Genomic DNA, 21,170 nt, shown 5'->3' with positions numbered 1-21,170 from the left:
TCGCTGCTTCTGCAGGTTTTTTTTTTAATTTTCTTCTGCGGTTTTCTGCTTCCAGTTTTTCATTGTTTTGTCCAGTTTTCTGTTGTTTTGTTCAGTTTTTTTTATTTTTCTGTTTTGGTTACTTTTTTGTTTCATTTTCTTTTACATTATTTTTTTGTTTTTCTGTTCTGTTTCTTTTTCTGTTTTCTTCTTTTTATTTGCGTGTTATATAAAATGTACACTGTGTATTACAAGAAATTTCATTGTATCAAGAAAAATGTTCATTTTATATTATGAAAATTGTTCACCTTTGCATATGAAAATGTTCATCGTGTATTAAAAAAATGTTCATCGTATATTAGGAAATTGTTCAATTTTTTTTACTAAATGTTCAATGCATATTCAAAAATTGTACAACACATGTATTCATATTGTTCCAAAAATGTTTATCATGTATTATTTAAAATGTTCAACGGATATAAAAAATGTTCAGTATATATATTTTGGAATTTTTTTATTTTGGTTTTGGTTTTTCAACAAATATACAAATGTTTACTATGTTTCTTAATTTTGTTCAGTGTATATTACACAATGTTCAATGTGTATTCGCAAATTGTTCAACGTATTTTTACAATACGTGTCTGAAAATTGTTCAGCGCATATATTCATAATTTTTCAAAAATGTTCATCGTATATTAAAATAAGTCATCATCTATTATTTAAAATATTCAGCTTAATTTAAGAAAATGTTCAACAGATATCGCAAAATGTTCAACGGATATTACAAAATATTTTATGTGTACTTAAAAAAAGATTCAACAGTGTATGGAACTTAAAAATTCGCGCCTCGTATTATCAGAGTTCATCACTGGTTCCGACGGTTAGCAAGCTAGCTTTAAAAATGGAGGTCGTGAGTTCGAACTTCTGCGGGCACATGAATTTTTGTTTCTTTTTTTACTTCTGAGCTCGTTTCCTCCTAATGGGTCGGCCCATGCGCTCCTCCTTCAGTGAATGCTCGACCATTTGCCGCCCGCGCGCGGCAAATAGGAGCTCTTCCCAGGGCCATGCACGGACTCCTTAGTAAACGGTCGGGCCAGCGACACGTTAGGCTCGTGTGGGCCGTGTACTTTTCGGCCTAATGTTGTTTTGGGGCCATTCGGCCTGTTTTGGGGCTATTCGTTAGGCTCCTACTCGCCGCTCGTTGCGGCAAACAGACACGGTTTCGCACAGGCGGGTGTCCAACTGGGTCGGCCCGTCAATATAGTAAACGACAGCGTACTGTAAAATGAAAGCTGTCGTCGTCGCGGGAATTTGAAACCAGGCCTCATGCAATACCTGACATGGCACAACTAGTTGAGCTAGCAGTCGTTACAGGTTCTATTGCAGCGCTAAGATTAAAGAACCAACCTGCAGTGCAGATCCAAATTATATCTTAAATTTCAAAAGCATTTTTTATTAAAAAAATGAAGGGATGTGTGAAACAGAAACAACTTGCTAACTTTGCAAACAAAATTTTAAAACTGAAATGTTTTCGAAAATCAGGAACATTTTGTTTGAAACGGGAACATTTTTCACAATTCCAAGACAGAATTTGAAATTGTGAACATATTTTAAAAAATGTGAAAACAATAACATTTTCTGAATTTGTGAACAATATTTGAAACTGAAAAATTTTGAAACTCCTGAAAAAATGAAAACGTGCACATTTTAAAAATTTCTGAACAATTTTTGAAAACGGGAACATGTTTTGAACCGCCTGAACATTTTTTTAAATTCTTGAACAAAATTTTGAAACTGGACAATTTCAAAACTCCTGAAAAATAAAAACATGCACATTTTTGAAACTCCTGAAGATGAAAACGAGAACATTTCTCGAAATTACGAACAGTTTTTTGGAAATGCGAACTTTTTTTAAAAAAAGAAACAAAATTGAAACCATAATATATTTTTTTCAAAATGCCAACATTTTTTGAATTTATGAACAAATTTTGAAAAGAACAAATTTTTTTGAATGTGTGAACAATTTGAAAAGGGGAACATTTTTTGAAATTCACAACTTTTTTTCATATTTCTGAAAAATAAGTACATTTTCCAAAATTTTGACGTTCTAAACTCTTTGGAATTTTCGAACATTTCTTAAAAAAGCGAACAATTTTTCAAATTCTAAACTTTTTGCAATTACTAAACAAAATTTGGAAACAGGAACATTTTTTCAATACGTGCACAAGATCTAAGAAATTTGAACATTTATCTAATGTCTGACCTTTTGTTGAAAAAGAAAAATAAACTCGAAAAAAGGAAGAATAGAAAATAAGAAAATAAGAGAAAAAGAAAAAGAAATAAGAAATAAAAGAAGAAGAAGAACAAAGAAATACAAAATATGGAAAAGAAATGAAAAAGAACAGTTCAAGAACCTATTGGAAGGTTCCCAAAATCGAAAAGAATCGTCTGGAACGTCCTAGAAGTTTTCGAAAACCGGGAATCCTGAAAACACTTAATAGGTGAAAGGATCGATATAGTTGACTAGAGGAGGGGGGTGAATAGGCAACTAACAATTTTTAGCTTTTCTTTACCAAATTAAACTTTGCATTAAAGTAGGTTGCCTAGATATGCAACTAGGTGAGCAACCTATATGATGCAACAACAATAAACATACAAGCAAGCAAATGATAGAACACAATATATCTTGCACAAGTAAAGGTAAGAGATAACCAAGAGTGGAACGGATGAAGACGAGGATGTGTTACCGAAATTCCTTCCTTTTGAGGGGAAGTACGTCTCCGTTGGAGCGGTGTGGGGGCACAATGCTCCCCAAGAAGCCACTAGGACCACCGTATTTTCCTCACGCCCTCACACAATGCGAGATGTCGTGATTCCACTATTGGTGCCCTTGGAGGCGGCGACCGAACCTTTACAAACAAGATTGGGGCAATCTCCATAATTTAATTGGAGGCTCCCAACGACACCACGAAGCTTCGCCACAACGGACTATGGCTCCGCGGTGACCTCAACCGTTTAGGGTGCTCAATCACCCAAGAGTAACAAGATCTGCAAGGGATTAGTGGGGGGAATCAAATTTCTCTTGGTGGAAGTGTAGATCGGGGCCTTCTCAACCAATCCCTAGAAAATCAACAAGTTTGATTGGCTAGGGAGAGAGATCGGGCGAAAATGGAGCTTGGAGCAACAATGAAGCTTAGGGATGGAAGAGGCGAGCAACTAGAGGAAGAAAACACCCCTTTTAGTGTCAAGGGACAATTCCAACCGTTACCCACCACTCAGCCCGCGATCCGCGGTACTACCACACCACTGGAGCGGTACTACCGCACGGGCCTGCGGTACTACTGTGGGTGCGGCAGGGCCTGGACCCGACCAGATGAGCACCAACAGGGGGCGGTAGAACCGCTGGCGCGGTACTACCGCGCCCCTATGCGGTACTACCGCATGGTAGGCACTGTCCAGGCACGGTAGGCACGGATATAAAAAATTATATCCGTGACTACATCCGCTGAGATTTTATCTATGCAAAAGTCCGACACGGTACTACCGCAAACCAGGTGCGGTACTACCGTGTAGGGCGCGGATGTAAAAAATTACATCAGCCCCTACTTCCGCTCGTGCCGCTGTGCCTAGCCAGGCTTCACGGTGCTACCGCAATGGAGCACGTTACTACCGCGTGGGGCGCGGATGTAAAAAATTACATCCACCCCTACTACCGCTAGCGCAGCAGCGCCAGGCCAGAGCTCACGGTACTACAGCTCAGAAGGAGCGGTACTACCATGGGCGGCCACGGTACTACCGTGTCGGGGCCCGGTACTACCGCTGGTGCCTCCGGTAGTACCGCTCTGGGGAGCAGTACTACCGCCAGCCTTTGAACAACAACACCAGGAGTCCTTCATTCTGCAGAGACACGGTGAGACAGAGGAAACTCTAAAGATCCAAAGAAAAGGCGGTGCAAAAGGAACATGTGTACATGAGATTCCACCCAAACCTTTCCAACGCGGACCCCCTCTTAATAGTACGGCTTTCCTATGACTCAAATCCACCGAAAAGAAACGTAGAGAAACGTTTTCTTCAATAATCTTCGAGGGGCATCAAATCATCTTGTGTTCAGTCATGGTATATCTGAAAAGCTCAATGCACACGATTAGTCCACAAATGCATTATCATGAATCACCAAAACTACTAAGGGATAAATATGCCCTTACAATCTCTCCCTTTTTGGTGGATTGATGACAATGTGGGATTTGCACATAGGGATATAAAGTGAGGCAACGGCAAACCCACCATCTATAAAATATAGACGGGCTCCCCCTAGATGTGTGCACTCTAGAGATGTGCTTTGGACTGCACGGCACACATACCAGGATCAACATTTCCCCTATATTTTATAGACAAGGCATCTCTCACAACAGTATAATCAACACTAAGCAAGTAGGCAAGATGATGGATATAACTAAGTAACGAAGATAGAAAGATAAGCAGGAGTGCATATGTCTTACACCATATGATAGTACTTAGTCTCACAAGCACAAACCAAACCAAAGCAAATGAAGTTCAACAGACCGAAGGCAAAGCGACAAGGCGAAACACACGACACATGACACGCAAATCCTACACTCCCTCCCCCTTTGGCATCGAGACACCAAAAAGGCAGAGAGGGAACCTACGACGTAGGTGTTAGCTCAGGCGGAAAATGACTCCTCGTCGTCGGACTCAGCAGCGGGAATGGTCTCCTCCTCAGAATCAGTCCACTTTGTAGCCCTGCTTAGCCATCCAGGCAGCCTCGAGGGTGATGTGCTTCTTGGATCCGCTAGACACCTCCTCGCCACACGCCCTCAAGATCCTCTTGTCGCGACGGCGACTCTCCTTCTGAGCATCATGGGCCTTGTACTGACCCTGTGTCTGCATGCAGAACAACTTCTTCATCTTCGTCTTCAGCTTCTTCACCCAAGAGGGCTCAGTAGAGGGAGGAGTGTAACCAGTAGAACGGTCCTTAGAAGCTTCCTCCTCCTCAATATCCTCCTCATCCACAACCATCTTGGTAGCCTCGGCCGCAGTGGTGGTGTTAGCCCGTTGGCTCTTGATGCGGAGCTTGATGGGCTCATGAAGAATCCAGCCGGGGGCTTCGAACTCATCATTGGGATAGAGCTTCTCCCAAGTCTTGGAGATCAAGTGAAACAGGTAAGGCCCATAGATGGGGACCTTACGGTTGAACACCGCAAACTGAAGCTCGCACCACATGATATGTGAGACATCAAGTGGTTGAGTCTGAGCCTGATGCGCATCCTCACAAATGAGCATCATATCCACAAGATAGGCATGCACCTGGCCCATGTCACCAATGCACGGGAAGAGGGTGTTGTGGAAGAGCCGATGCATGATGTCAAGCAAGGGGTGATGGGGTTATGTACCTAGGGTAGGGTCATGGACCTGATCTAAGTACCTTACCCAAGGGCACCCTTAGAAGAGGACGCCTTCCAGTCGACCAACGAAGAACTCACTCGACTGACCTGAAGGACTCGACCACGAAGACTCACTCGACCACTAGAAGGTCAAGAGGCACTCTGCACTGCAACGGCCTGTAATTAAGTAGGCTTTATTATAGTAAAGGCACTTTATGTGGGGCGTTACCAGTAATGCCCCAGACTTAACTCACCTTAAACCCTCTCCTACGTGGGCCGGCTGGGGTCCTGGCGCACTCTATATAAGCCACCCCCCTCCACAGGCAGAAGGGTTCGGCACCTTGTAACTCATATACTCATAATCCACTCGACCGCCTCCGGGCTCCGAGACGTAGGGCTGTTACTTCTTCCGAGAAGGGCCTGAACTCGTACATCCCTTGTGTTTACAACCTCTCCATAGCTAGGACCTTGCCTCTCCATACCTACCTCCCACTCTACTGTCAGGCTTAGAACCACGACAGTTGGCGCCCACCGTGGGGCCGGTGTTTTAGCGATTTTGTGGAGAAGTTGCGATTCTTCCGAGTACTTTCATCATGGTGTCTGCTGGAGTTTTGGTCGGGGGTCAAGAGATCCGTCTCGGCACTCTCACCTTCATCGCCGACGACTCCGCGTGGCTCCAGGAAGCTCCACTCGACGTAGATGCGCTCCCCGTCCGCGGTGCGACGCATTTTCGCGCATGTGTCCGCGGCGTTCTGCTGCGGCAACCGTCGACCCAGTATCGGTCGGCTCCTCCATCGTCCACCCTCCTAGTCTCCCGCCAGCGCAAGCGCTCTGGCCGGTCGAGGCTTCTGCGATGGGTGAGGCACGCGGTGGCTCGCCAATCGGCCACCACCCAAGTTGCGGCAATCGAGCCTGACGAATCCCTCTACGGCTTGTTCGATCTGTCGACTGGCTCCGTAGAGACTGCATCCGAGTGCGGTAGCAGTGATCCAGCGGCGGAAATCTTGATGGTCGACGGGCCCCGCAGTCCCCCTGGCTTCGCCCGTGATGATGGAGCAGGTGACGGAGGCGACCCCGCACGACGCCACGAAGAGTACCAGCCTGAGCCACTCGACTCTCTGCAAAGAGAGGAACTTCGCCGCAGGAACGTGGATGCCCTGCGTACTCCCATCGCAGGAGAAACCCCCGAGGCTCGTGCCTTGGAGGAGGCGCGTCTGGCCAATCTGGCCGAGCGCACTCGACTGGAGAACCTTCAGCGAGCACTCGACGAGCGCGCGCGGCAACGAGTTCCCGACTCCAGTCGACGTCAACTCTTCCCGCCGACTCAGGTATATCGAACCCCAATTCAGAATTTAGCAGCTGCGACCCGTATAGCAGAGTCCATCCAGCCTTCACAGTCGGAAGCTGGCAGAGGTTTGCTGCAGATCAGGGATCTGCTCCGGGCAGCAGGAGATCAGAATTCAGCCGTGTCTCAGTCGTGCAACAGAATTCACAGTCGATCCGTCACTGTGAATACGGTTCAGTCGGCTCACAGCCCCAGATCGCCTCCGCGGCGTGAAGGGCGCGAGAATCGGCGAGATCAATATGGCGACAGACTCGACCGAGATGATAGGCGTCGAGTGCCCAATTCCCCTCCGAGGGGTGGGTCTTACGCTCCTCGGCAGCCAGAGGACAGGCGTCAGTACAGTACAGGGCGAAGGGTTCCAGTCGACTCCAGAGAACCAGGCTTCAACGCGCGATCCATTATCGTGCAAGGTTTGGTCGACCGGAACAGAGCCCATCGGGGCGGACTCGACAGAGATGCGCCCATAAGCAGTCGAGTGCATGTTTCTGGTCCTGAATGTTTCAGCAGAGCTATCAGAGCCGCAGTTATCCCTCCCAATTTCAGGTTGGCAACAGGAGTCAGCAAGTTCACTGGTGAATCTAAGCCTGAAACTTGGCTTGAAGATTACCGAGTGGCAGTTCAGATTGGTGGTGGGAACGACGAGGTGGCCATGAAGCACTTGCCCCTTGAAGGAAATATGCCCTAGAGGCAATAATAAAGTTATTATTTATTTCCTTATATCATGATAAATGTTTATTATTCATGCTAGAATTGTATTAACCGGAAACATAATACATGTGTGAATACATAGACAAACAGAGTGTCACTAGTATGCCTCTACTTGACTAGCTCGTTAATCAAAGATGGTTATGTTTCCTGACCATGAACAATGAGTTGTTATTTGATTAACAAGGTCACATCATTAGTTGAATGATCTGATTGACATGACCCATTCCATTAGCTTAGCACCTGATCGTTTAGTATGTTGCTATTGCTTTCTTCATGACTTATACATGTTCCTATGACTATGAGATTATGCAACTCCCGTTTGCCGGAGGAACACTTTGGGTGCTACCAAACGTCACAACGTAAATGGGTGATTATAAAGGAGCATTACAGGTGTCTCCAAAGATAGATGTTGGGTTGGCGTATTTCGAGATTAGGATTTGTCACTCCGATTGTCGGAGAGGTATCTCTGGGCCCTCTCGGTAATGCACATCACATAAGCCTTGCAAGCACTGCAACTAATATGTTAGTTGTGAGATGATGTATTACGGAACGAGTAAAGAGACTTGCCGGTAACGAGATTGAACTAGGTATTGGATACCGACGATCAAATCTCGGGTAAGTAACATACCGATGACAAAGGGAACAACGTATGTCGTTATGCGGTCCGACCGATAAAGATCTTCGTAGAATATGTAGGAGCCAATATGGGCATCCAGGTCCCGCTATTGGTTATTGACCGGAAACGTGTCTTGGTCATGTCTACATTGTTCTCGAACCCGTAGGGTCCGCACGCTTAAGGTTTCGATGACAGTTATATTATGAGTTTATGAGTTTTGATGTACCGAAGGAGTTCGGAGTCCCGGATGAGATCGGGGACATGACGAGGAGTCTCGAAATGGTCGAGACGTAAAGATCGATATATTGGACGACTATATTCGGAGTTCGGAAAGGTTCCGAGTGATTCGGGTATTTTCCGGAGTACCGGGGGGTTACGGGAATACGGGGAAGAGTATTGGGCCTTGATGGGCTTTAGTGGGAAGAGGAGAAAAAGGCTGCGCCCCCCCTCCCCTCTAGTCCGAATTGGACTAGGGAAAAGGGGGCCGGCCACCTCTCCTTCTCCTCCTATTCCTTCTCCCTTCCTCCCCTCTTGGTGGACTCCTACTAGGACTTGGAGTCCTAGTAGGACTCCCTATCCTGGCCGCACCTTTGCCTTGGCCGGCCTCCTCCTCCTCCATCCTTTATATACAGGGGCAGGGGGCATCCCATAGACAAGTTGATCCACGTGATCTATTCCTTAGCCGTGTGCGGTGCCCCCTGCCACCATATACCTCGATAATACTGTAGCGGAGTTTAGGCGAAGCCCTGCTGCTGTAGTTCATCAAGATCGTCACCACGCCGTCGTGCTGACGAAACTCTTCCCCGACACTTTGCTGGATCGGAGTCCGGGGATCGTCATCGGGCTGAACGTGTGCTCGAACTCGGAGGTGCCGTAGTTTTCGGTGCTTGATCGGTTGGATCGTGAAGACGTACGACTACTTCCTCTACGTCGTGTCATCGCTTCCGCAGTCGGTCTGCGTTGGGTACGTAGACAACACTCTCCCCTCGTTGCTATGCATCACATGATCCTGTGTGCGCGTAGGAAATTTTTTGAAATTACTACGAAACCCAACAGTGGCATCCGAGCCTAGGTTAATGATGTTGATGTTATATGCACGAGTAGAACACAAGTGAGTTGTGGACGATACAAGTCATACTGCCTACCAGCATGTCATATTTTGGTTCAGCGGTATTGTTGGACGAGACGACCCGGACCAACCTTACGCGTACGCTTACGCGAGACCGGTTCCCTCGACGTGCTTTGCACAGAGATGGCTTGCGGGCGACTGCCTCTCCAACTTTAGTTGAACCAAGTATGGCTACGCCCGGTCCTTGCGAAGGTTAAAACGGAGTCTATTTGACAAACTATCGTTGTGGTTTTGATGCGTAGGTGAGATTGGTTCTTACTTAAGCCCGTAGCAGCCACGTAAAACATGCAACAACAAAGTAGAGGTCGTCTAACTTGTTTTTGCAGGGCATGTTGTGATGTGATATGGTCAAGGCATGATGCTGAATTTTATTGTATGAGATGATCATGTTTTGTAACCGAGTTATCGGCAACTGGCAGGAGCCATATGGTTGTCGCTTTATTGTATGCAATGCAATCGCGATGTAATGCTTTACTTTATTACTAAACGGTAGTGATAGTAGTGGAAGCATAAGATTGGCGAAACGACAACGATGCTACGATGGAGATCAAGGTGTCGCGCCGGTGACGATGGTGATCATGACGGTGCTTCGGAGATGGAGATCACAAGCACAAGATGATGATGGCCATATCATATCACTTATATTGATTGCATGTGATGTTTATCTTTTTATGCATCTTATCTTGCTTTGATTGACGGTAGCATTATAAGATGATCTCTCACTAAATTATCAAGAAGTGTTCTCCCTGAGTATGCACCGTTGCAAAAGTTCTTCGTGCTGAGACACCACGTGATGATCGGGTGTGATAGGCTCTACGTTCAAATACAACGGGTGCAAAACAGTTGCGCACGCAGAATACTCAGGTTAAACTTGACGAGCCTAGCATATGCAGATATGGCCTCGGAACACGGAGACCGAAAGGTCGAGCGTGAATCATATAGTAGATATGATCAACATAATGATGTTCACCGATGAAACTACTCCATCTCACGTGATGATCGGACATGGTTTAGTTGATTTGGATCACGTGATCACTTAGAGGATTAGAGGGATGTCTATCTAAGTGGGAGTTCTTAAGTAATATGATTAAATTGAACTTAAATTTATCATGAACTTAGTCCTGGTAGTATTTTGCAAATCATGTTGTAGATCTATAGCTCGCGTTGTTGCTTCCCTGTGTTTATTTTGATATGTTCCTAGAGAAAATTGTGTTGAAAAATGTTAGTAGCAATGTTGCGGATTTGATCCGTGATCTGAGGTTAAATCCTCATTGCTGCACAGAAGAATTATGTCCTTAATGCACCGCTAGGTGACAGACCTATTGCAGGAGCAGATGCAGAAGTTATGAACGTCTGGCTAGCTCAATATGATGACTACTTGATAGTTTAGTGCACCATGCTTAACGGCTTAGAATCGGGACTTCAAAGACGTTTTGAACGTCATGGACCATATGAGATGTTCCAGGAATTGAAGTTAATATTTCAAGCAAATAACCGAGTTGAGAGATATGAAGTCTCCAACAAGTTCTATAGCTAAAAGATGGAGGAGAATCGCTCAACTAGTGAGCATGTGCTCAGATTGTCTGGGTACTTCAATCGCTTGAATCAAGTGGGAGTTAATCTTCCAGATAAGATAGTGATTGACAGAATTCTCTAGTCACCATCACCAAGTTAGTAGAACTTCGTGATGAACTATAGTATGCAAGGGATGATGAAAATGATTCCCGAGCTCTTCGTGATGTTGAAATCAACGAAGGTAGAAACCAAGAAAGAGCATCAAGTGTTGATGGTTGACAAGATCACTAGTTTCAAGAAAAGGGCAAAGGGAAAGAAAGGGGAACTTCAAGTAGATTGACAAGCAAGTTGTCACTCCCACGAAGAAGCCCAAAGCTGAACCAAAGCCTGAAACTGAGTGCTTACACTGCAAAGGAAATGGTCACTGGAAGCGGAACTACCCTAAATATTTGGTGGATAAGAAGGATGGCAAAGTGAAAAAAGGGTATATTTGATATACATGTGTTTGATGTGTGCTTTACTAGTGTTTATAGCAACCCCTCGGTATTTGGTACTGGTTCAGTTGCTAAGAGTAGTAACTCGAAACGGGAGTTGCAGAATAAACAGAAACTAGTTAAGGGTGAAGTGATGATGTGTGTTGAAAGTAGTTTCAAGATTGATATGATCATCATCGCACACTCCCTATTCTTTCGGGATTAGTGTTGAACCTAAATAAATGTTATTTGGTGTTTGCGTTGAGCATGAATATGATTTGATCATGTTTATTGCAATACGGTTATTCATTTAAGTAAGAGAATAAACTGTTGTTCTATTTACATGAATAAAACCTTATATGGTTACACACCCAATGAAAATGGTTCATTGGATCTCGATCGTAGTGATACACATATTCATAATATTGATGCCAAAAGATGCAAAGTTAATAATGATAGTGCAACTTATTTGTGGCACTGCCGTTTGGGTCATATCGGTGTAAAGCGCATGAAGAAACTCCATAAAGATGGATTTTCGGAATCACTTGGTTATGAATCATTTGATGCTTGTGAACCGTGCCTTTTGGGCAAGATGACTAAAACTCCGTTCTTCGGAACAATGGAACGAGTTACTGACTTGTTGGAAATAATACATACCGATGTATGCGATCCAATGAGTGCTGTTGCTCGTGGCAAGCATCGTTGTTTTCTGACCTTCACAAGATGATTTGAGCAGATATGGGTATATCTACTTGATGAAACATAAGTCTGAAATAGTTGAAAGGTTCAAAGAATTTCAGAGTGAAGTGGAAAAATCATCGTAACAAGAAAATAAAGTTTCTGCGATCTGATCGCGGAGACAAATATTTGAGTTACGAGTTTGGTCTTCAATTAAAACAATGTGGAATAGTTTCACAGCTCACGCCACCTGGAACACCACATCGTTATGGTGTGCCCGAACGTCGTAACCGCACTTTATTTGATATGGTGCGATCTATGATATCTCTTTACCACTATCGTTTTGGGGTTATGCATCAGAGACAGCTGCATTCACGTTTTAAAATAGGGCATCATCTAAATCCGTTGAGACGACACTGTATGAACTATGGTTTAGCAGTAAACCTAACCTGTTGTTTCTTAAAGTTTGGGGCTGCGATGCTTATGTGAAAAAGGTATCATCCTGATAAGCTCGAACCCAAATCGGAGAAGTGCGTCTTCATACCCAAAGGAAATTGTTGGGTACACCTTCTATCACAGATCCGAAGGCAAGACATTCGTTGCTAAAATGGATCCTTTCCAGAGAAGGAGTTTCTCTCGAAAGAAGTGAGTGGGAGGAGAGTAGAACTTGATGAGGTAATTATACCTTCTCCCTTATTGGAAAGTAGTTCATCACAGAAATCAGTTCCAGTGATTCCTACACCAATAAGTGAGGAAGTTAATGATGATGATCATCAAACTTCAGATCAAGTTACTACCAAAACTCGTAGGTCTTCCAGAGTAAGATCCGCACCAGAGTGGTACGGTAATCATGTTCTGGAAGTCATGTTACTAGACCATGATGAACCTACGAACTATGAGGAAGCAATGATGAGCCCAGATTCCACGAAATGGCTTGAGGCCATGAAATCTGAGATATGATCCATGTATGAGAACAAAGTGTAGACTTTGATTGACTTGCCCGATGATCGGTGAGTCATTAAGAATAAATGGATCTTCAAGAGGAAGACGGACGTTGATAGTAGTGTTACTATCTACAAAGCTGGACTTGTCGAAAAAGGTTTTTGACAAAGTTCAAGGTGTTGAATACGATGAGATTTTCTTACTCGTATCGATGCTTAAAAATCTGTCCGAATCATGTTAGCAATTGCCGCATTTTATGATTATGAAATTTGGCAGATGGATGTCAAAACTGCATTCCTGAATGGATTTCTGGAAGAAGAGTTGTATATGATGCAACCGGAAGGTTTTGTCGATCCAAAGGGAGCTAACAAAGTGTGCAAGCTCCAGCGATCCATTTATGGACTGGTGCAAGAATCTCGGAGTTGGAATATACGCTTTGATAAGTTGATCAAAGCATATAGTTATTGTACAGACTTACAGTGAAGCCTGTATTTACAAGAAAGTGAGTGGGAGCACTACAACATTTCTGATAAGTATATGTGAATGACATATTGTTGATCGGAAATAATGTAGAATTATTCTGCAAAGCATGAAAGGATACTTGAATAAAAGTTTTTCAAAGAAAGACCTTGGTGAAGCTGCTTACACATTGAGCATCAAGATCTATATAGATAGATGAAGACGCTTGATAAGATTTTTTCAATGAATACATACCTTGATAAATTTTTGAAATAGTTCAAAATGGAACAGTCAAAGAAGGAGTTCTTGCCTGTGTTGCAAGGTGTTAAGTTGAGTAAGACTCAAAGCCCGACCACGGCAGAAAATAGAAAGAGAATGAAAGTCATTCCCTATGCCTCAGTCATAGGTTCTATAAAGTATGCCATGCTGTATACCAGATCTATTGTATGCCATACCACTGAGTTTGGCAAGGGAGTATAATAGTGATCTACGAGTAGATCACTGGAGAGCGGTCAAAATTGTCCTTAGTGGAATAAGGATATGTTTCTCGATTATGGAAAAAGGTTCGTCGTAAAAGGTTATGCCGATGCAAGTTTGACACTAATCTAGATGACTCTAAGTCTTGATCTAGATACATATTGAAAGTGGGAGCAATTAGCTAGAGTAGCTCCGTGCAGAGCATTGTAGACATAGAATTCGCAAAATACTTACGGATCTGTATATGACATACCCGTTGACTAAGATTCTCTCACAAGCAAAACATGATCACACCTTAGTACTCCTTGGGTGTTAATCACATAGCGATGTGAACTAGATTACTGAATCTAGTAAACCCTTTGGGTGTTGGTCACATAGCGATGTGAACTATGGGTGTTAATCACATGGTGATGTGAACTATTGCTGTTAAATCACATGGCGATGTGAACTAGATTATTGACTCTAGTGCAAGTGGGAGACTGAAGGAAATATGCCCTAGAGGCAATAATAAAGTTATTATTTATTTCCTTATATCATGATAAAATGTTTATTATTCATGCTAGAATTGTATTAACCGGAAACATAATACATGTGTGAATACATAGACAAACAGAGTGTCACTAGTATGCCTCTACTTGACTAGCTCGTTAATCAAAGATGGTTATGTTTCCTGACCATGAACAATGAGTTGTTATTTGATTAACGAGGTCACATCATTAGTTGAATGATCTGATTGACATGACCCATTCCATTAGCTTAGCACCTGATCGTTTAGTATGTTGCTATTGCTTTCTTCATGACTTATACATGTTCCTATGACTATGAGATTATGCAACTCCCGTTTGCCGGAGGAACACTTTGGGTGCTACCAAACGTCACAACGTAAATGGGTGATTATAAAGGAGCATTACAGGTGTCTCCAAAGGTAGATGTTGGGTTGGCGTATTTCGAGATTAGGATTTGTCACTCCGATTGTCGGAGAGGTATCTCTGGGCCCTCTCAGTAATGCACATCACATAAGCCTTGCAAGCACTGCAACTAATATGTTAGTTGTGAGATGATGTATTACGGAACGAGTAAAGAGACTTGCCGGTAACGAGATTGAACTAGGTATTGGATACCGACGATCAAATCTCGGGCAAGTAACATACCGATGACAAAGGGAACAACGTATGTCGTTATGCGGTCTGACCGATAAAGATCTTCGTAGAATATGTAGGAGCCAATATGGGCATCCAGGTCCCGCTATTGGTTATTGACCGGAAACGTGTCTTGGTCATGTCTACATTGTTCTCGAACCCGTAGGGTCCGCACGCTTAAGGTTTCGATGACAATTATATTATGAGTTTATGAGTTTTGATGTACCGAAGGAGTTCGGAGTCCCGGATGAGATCGGGGACATGACGAGGAGTCTCGAAATGGTCGAGACGTAAAGATCGATATATTGGACGACTATATTCGGAGTTCGGAAAGGTTCCGAGTGATTCGGGTATTTTCCGGAGTACCGGGGGGTTACGGGAATACGGGGAAGAGTATTGGGCCTTGATGGGCTTTAGTGGGAAGAGGAGAAAAAGGCTGCGCCCCCCCTCCCCTCTAGTCCGAATTGGACTAGGGAAAAGGGGGCCGGCCACCTCTCCTTCTCCTCCTATTCCTTCTCCCTTCCTCCCCTCTTGGTGGACTCCTACTAGGACTTGGAGTCCTAGTAGGACTCCCTATCCTGGCCGCACCTTTGCCTTGGCCGGCCTCCTCCTCCTCCATCCTTTATATACAGGGGCAGGGGGCACCCCATAGACAAGTTGATCCACGTGATCTATTCCTTAGCCGTGTGCGGTGCCCCCTGCCACCATATACCTCGATAATACTGTAGCGGAGTTTAGGCGAAGCCCTGCTGCTGTAGTTCATCAAGATCGTCACCACGCCGTCGTGCTGACGAAACTCTTCCCCGACACTTTGCTGGATCGGAGTCCGGGGATCGTCATCGGGCTGAACGTGTGCTCGAACTCGGAGGTGCCGTAGTTTTCGGTGCTTGATCGGTTGGATCGTGAAGACGTACGACTACTTCCTCTACGTCGTGTCATCGCTTCCGCAGTCGGTCTGCGTTGGGTACGTAGACAACACTCTCCCCTCGTTGCTATGCATCACATGATCCTGTGTGCGCGTAGGAAAATTTTTGAAATTACTACGAAACCCAACACCCCTCATGCTGGAAGGTTCTGCCAGGGCATGGTTGACTCAACTACCTCCTAGCAGCATTTACACTTGGGAAGATCTGTCCCGAGTGTTCATCAGAACGTTTGAAGGAACTTGCAAGCGACCAGCTGGATTGACAGAGTTGCAAGTCTGCGTACAGAAGGCTAATGAGACTCTCAGAGAGTATATTCAGAGGTGGATCACTTTGCACCACACTGTGGAGAATGTGTCTGATCATCAGGCAGTCTGCGCCTTCAAAGATGGCGTCAAGAACAGAGAACTGAGTTTGAAGTTTGGTCGAACCGGTGACATGACCTTGAGTCGGATGATGGAGATTGCTACCAAGTACGCCAACGGCGAAGAAGAAGACCGACTCCGAAGCGGCAAGCACAAGCCGAGTCAGTCGGAAAAAGGAAACACCAGTCGGAAACAGAAGCGGAAGGCTGAACCGGCAGCTCCTGGAGAGGCTCTGGCCGTGACTCAAGGAAAGTTTAAGGGGAAACCAAAAGGATCCTGAAACCCCAAGAAGGTAAAGGATAAAGAAGGGAACGACGTAATGGATATGCCATGTCACATCCATATGAAGAAAGACGGAGAGGGGAATATCATCTACCCGAAGCACACCACTCGCCAATGTCGACTCCTGATCCAGCAGTTTCAGGGAAAACAGTCTAAGGACAAGGAGAAGGAGTCAGATAAGGCCGAAGACAAGGAGGACAGTGAGGAAGGATATCCACATATCAACTCCACTCTGATGATCTTTGCAGATGTGGAAAGCAGGAGTCGACTGAAAGTCATTAACCAAGAGGTGAACATGGTTGCTCCAGCAAAAGCAAATTATCTGAAATTGTCTCAAACACCCATCACATTCGACCAATCTGATCACCCGACTCATATTGCCACCCCTGGGAGGCAAGCTTTGGTGGTCGATCCAGTTGTCGAAGGCACTCGACTGACAAAGGTGCTGATGGATGGTGGAAGCGGGCTGAATTTGTTGTATGCAGACACACTGAAAGGAATGGGCATTCCGATGTCCCGACTGAGCACTAGTAACATGAGCTTTCATGGAGTTATACCAGGGAAGAAGGCCGAGTCACTCGGCCAAATAGCTTTGGACGTGGTGTTTGGTGATTCGAAGCATTTTCGCAAAGAAAAGTTGACGTTTGAGGTCGTGGATTTTCAGAGTGCATATCATGCCATTTTGGGGAGACCAGCTTACGCACGGTTCATGGCTCGACCATGCTACGTGTACCTCAAATTGAAGATACCCGCCCCCAAAGGAGTGATCACTGTCACCGGTGATCGGAAAAAGGCAGAAGAGTGCTTTCAGAAGGGCTCCAAGATTGTCGATTCCCAGGTGACAGCGGTCGAGTTCGAAGAATACAAGCAAAACGAAGATCCGAGTGACTTGCTGCGATCAAAGAAACCCGCCACAGAGTCTGCATTCCAGTCGTCCGGTGAGACGAAGCCTGTTCACATTCACCCGACCGACCCCGATGCAGCTCCGACCCGCATCTCCACAACACTCGACCCAAAATAGGAAGAAGCGCTCATCCAGTTCCTCCGTGAGAACTGGGACATTTTTGCATGGAAGCCCGCTGACATGCTAGGTGTTCCCAGGGGACTGGCTGAGCACCGCCTAAGAGTCGACTCATCTGCAAAACCAGTCAAAGAGCATCTTCGGCGGTCCGCCGTCCAGAAGAGAAAAGCCATTGGTGAAGAAGTGGCTCGACTGTTGGCGGCAGGATTTATCCGAGAGATATACCACTCCGAGTGGCTCGCTAATGTCGTCATGGTTCCTAAGAAGGACAAGTCGCTCTGAATGTGCATTGATTTCAAACACATCAACCGGGCCTGCCCGAAAGATCATTTTCCTCTCCCTCGCATAGATCAAATTGTTGACTCGACCGCGGGATGCGAGAGGCTATCTTTTTTAGATGCCTACTCCGGGTACCACCAGATCCGTCTGTACGGACCCGACGAGGTAAAAACAACTTTCATCACTCCATTCGGGTGCTTCTGCTATATCACCATGCCATTCGGCCTCAAGAATGCCGGAGCCACATTTATGCGAATGATTCAGAAGTGTCTACTCACTCAAATCAGTTGGAATGTGGAAGCATATATGGATGATATCGTTGTCAAGTCACGAAAAGGTTCCGACCTGCTCGCTGATCTCGCCGAAACATTTGCCAACCTCAGAAGATATGATATCAAGCTCAATCCATCAAAGTGCACATTTGGAGTTCCTGGTGGCAAGTTACTCGGTTTTCTCGTTTCCGAACGGGGAATCGACGCTAACCCAGAGAAGATTGGCACTATTCTCCGAATGAAACGCCCTGTGCGAGTGCATGATGTCCAGAAGCTTACTGGATGCTTGGCCGCATTAAGTCGATTCATCTCACGACTCGGTGAAAAGGCATTGCCTCTTTACCGACTGATGAAGAAGACAGACAAGTTCGAGTGGACTCCAGAAGCTGATGCAGCGTTTGCCGAGCTAAAAACTCTGCTCTCCACCCAGCCGGTGCTTGCTGCTCCAATCAGCAAAGAGCCTCTGTTGCTCTATATCGCAGCCACAGGACAAGTCGTCAGTACTGTGCTAACGGTCGAGCGGGAAGAAGAAGGAAAAGCTCTCAAAGTTCAGCGCCCAGTGTATTATTTGTCTGAAGTCTTGACTCCATCCAAGCAGAGATATCCTCATTATCAGAAGCTTGTGTATGGAATATACATGACCACAAAGAAGGTTGCTCATTATTTTTCTGATCATTCCATCACAGTCGTCAGCGACGCTCCACTATCAGAGATTTTGCACAACAGAGATGCAACTGGTCGAGTGGCCAAATGGGCAATTGAACTTCTTCCCCTTGATATCAAGTTTGAGGCAAAGAAAGCCATTAAGTCCCAGGCAATAGCAGATTTCCTCGCCGAGTGGATTGAACAGCAGCAGCCGACTGAAGTTCACTCGGAGCATTGGACCATGTTCTTTGATGGCTCTAAGATGTTGAATGGTTCCGGTGCTGGGGTTGTCCTGGTTTCCCCCAGAGGAGATAAGCTCAGATATGTGCTCCAGATTCACTTTGATTCCTCCAACAATGAGGCAGAATATGAGGCCCTCTTATATGGGTTGCGCATGGCCATTTCACTCGGCGTCCGTCGCCTGATGGTCTATGGCGACTCGGATTTAGTGGTCAATCAGGTGATGAAAGAGTGGGACGTGAGAAGCCCAGCCATGACTGGATATTGCAGTGCAGTGAGGAAGCTGGAAAAGAAGTTCGAGGGGTTGGAACTCCATCATATACCCCGACTGAAAAATCAAGCAGCTGATGATCTAGCAAAGATAGGTTCCAAGAGAGAAGCCATTCCGAGTGGTGTGTTCTTAGAGCATATACACACTCCGTCGGTCAAAGAAGATCCTTTCACCGAAGAAACTCCACAACCCAAGAGTGCCACAGACCCGACTGAAGTTGAAGTCCCAGCGGTGGTCGACTTGATCATGGAGGTTTTGGTGGTCATTCCCGACTGGACAGTTCCGTATGTCGCATATATCCTGAGAAAAGAGCTTCCGGAGGATGAGGAAGAGGCTCGACAGATCGTCCGTCGATCTAAGGCCTTTACCGTAATCAAAGGACAATTATACAGAGAAAGCGCGACTGGAGTTGGTCAGAAGTGCATAACACCAGAAGAAGGTCGACTCATCCTCAATGATATTCACTCGGGGACCTGTGGTCATCATGCGTCCTCTCGGACCATCGTGGCCAAAGCATATCGAGCCGGGTTTTACTGGCCAAAGGCGAATGAGATGGCAAAAGAGATAGTGGATAAGTGCGAGGGATGTCAGTTCTACTCGAATATGTCGCACAAGCCTGCGTCGGCTCTGAAGACCATCCCACTCGTCTGGCCTTTCGAAGTATGGGGATTGGACATGGTCGGTCCTTTGAGAACAGGACGAAGTGGCTTCACGCATGTACTGGTGGCAGTCGACAAGTTCACCAAGTGGATCGAGGCTAAACCAATCAAGAACCTTGACACCGGTACTGCTGTTAGCTTCATCAGGGAACTAATATTCAGATATGGAGTCCCGCACAACATCATTACGGATAATGGGTCGAACTTTGACTCGGAGGAATTCAGAGATTTCTGCAACTCCCAAGGCACACGGGTCGACTACGCTTCAATCGCCCATCCGCAGTTGAATGGACAAGCAGAGCGAGCTAATGGACTGATTCTTAAGGGATTGAAGCCTCGACTGATGCGTGATCTCAAACACGCAGCTGGAGCTTGGGTCGACGAACTTCCCTCAGTACTTTGGGGACTGCGGACCACACCTAATCGGTCGACCGGAAGAACTCCATTCTTCTTGGTCTATGGATCTGAAGCAGTCTTGCCGAGTGATCTTCTCCACAATGCTCCTCGAGTTGAAATCTACAACGAAGCAGAGGCTGAACAAGCGCGGCAGGACGCAGTCGACCTTTTAGAGGAAGAAAGGGAGATGGCTCTGATCCGGTCGACCATCTACCAACAAGATTTGCGTCGTTTCCACGCCAGAAATGTGAGAGGTCGAGCCTTCCAAGAAGGGGATTTAGTTCTCCGAGTGGATCAGCACAAACCACACAAGCTTGCTCCTTCTTGGGAAGGCCCCTTCATCGTCACCAAGGTTCTCCACAACGGGGCGTACCGTCTTTACAACGTCGAGCATAATATCGACGAGCCCCGAGCTTGGAACGCGGAGCTACTCCGCCCATTTTACACTTAAGTTTTATCACTCGGATGAGTTGCAATAAAGTACTTCTGTAGCTCATGGACCTCAAAATAATAGTGTCATAGTTCCTCCATAATTTTGTCACTTTTTATTTTTGTCCAATAAAATTCCCCCTCAGTGGGTGACTTAGCTGCGAATCCGTTTCGTCTAAGTTTGTAAAAATCCTACCGAGTGGTGAGCCAGACTCCCACTCGGAGGCTTAGCTGCGAATCCGTTTCGCCTAAGTTATCAAAAATCCTACCGAGTGGTAAGCCAGCCTTCCACTCGGAGGCTTAGCTGCAGTCCAAGGACTCGCCTAAGTTATCAAAATCCTACCGAGTGGTAAGCCAGACTTTCACTCGGAGGCTTAGCTGCAGCCCTGTGCTCGCCTAAGTTATAAAATCCTACCGAGTGGTAAGCCAGACTTTCACTCGGAGGCTTAGCTGCAGCCCTGTGCTCGCCTAAGTTATAAAAATCCTACCGAGTGAAGAGCAACCCTCTCACTCGGGGGCTTAGTTG

The sequence above is a fragment of the Triticum dicoccoides genome, chromosome 1B (genome assembly GCF_002162155.2).
Source record: "Triticum dicoccoides isolate Atlit2015 ecotype Zavitan chromosome 1B, WEW_v2.0, whole genome shotgun sequence".
Taxonomy (NCBI): Eukaryota; Viridiplantae; Streptophyta; class Magnoliopsida; order Poales; family Poaceae; genus Triticum; species Triticum dicoccoides.
The sequence above is the reverse complement of the archived record's forward strand: the minus strand, read 5'-3'. Positions refer to the sequence as shown.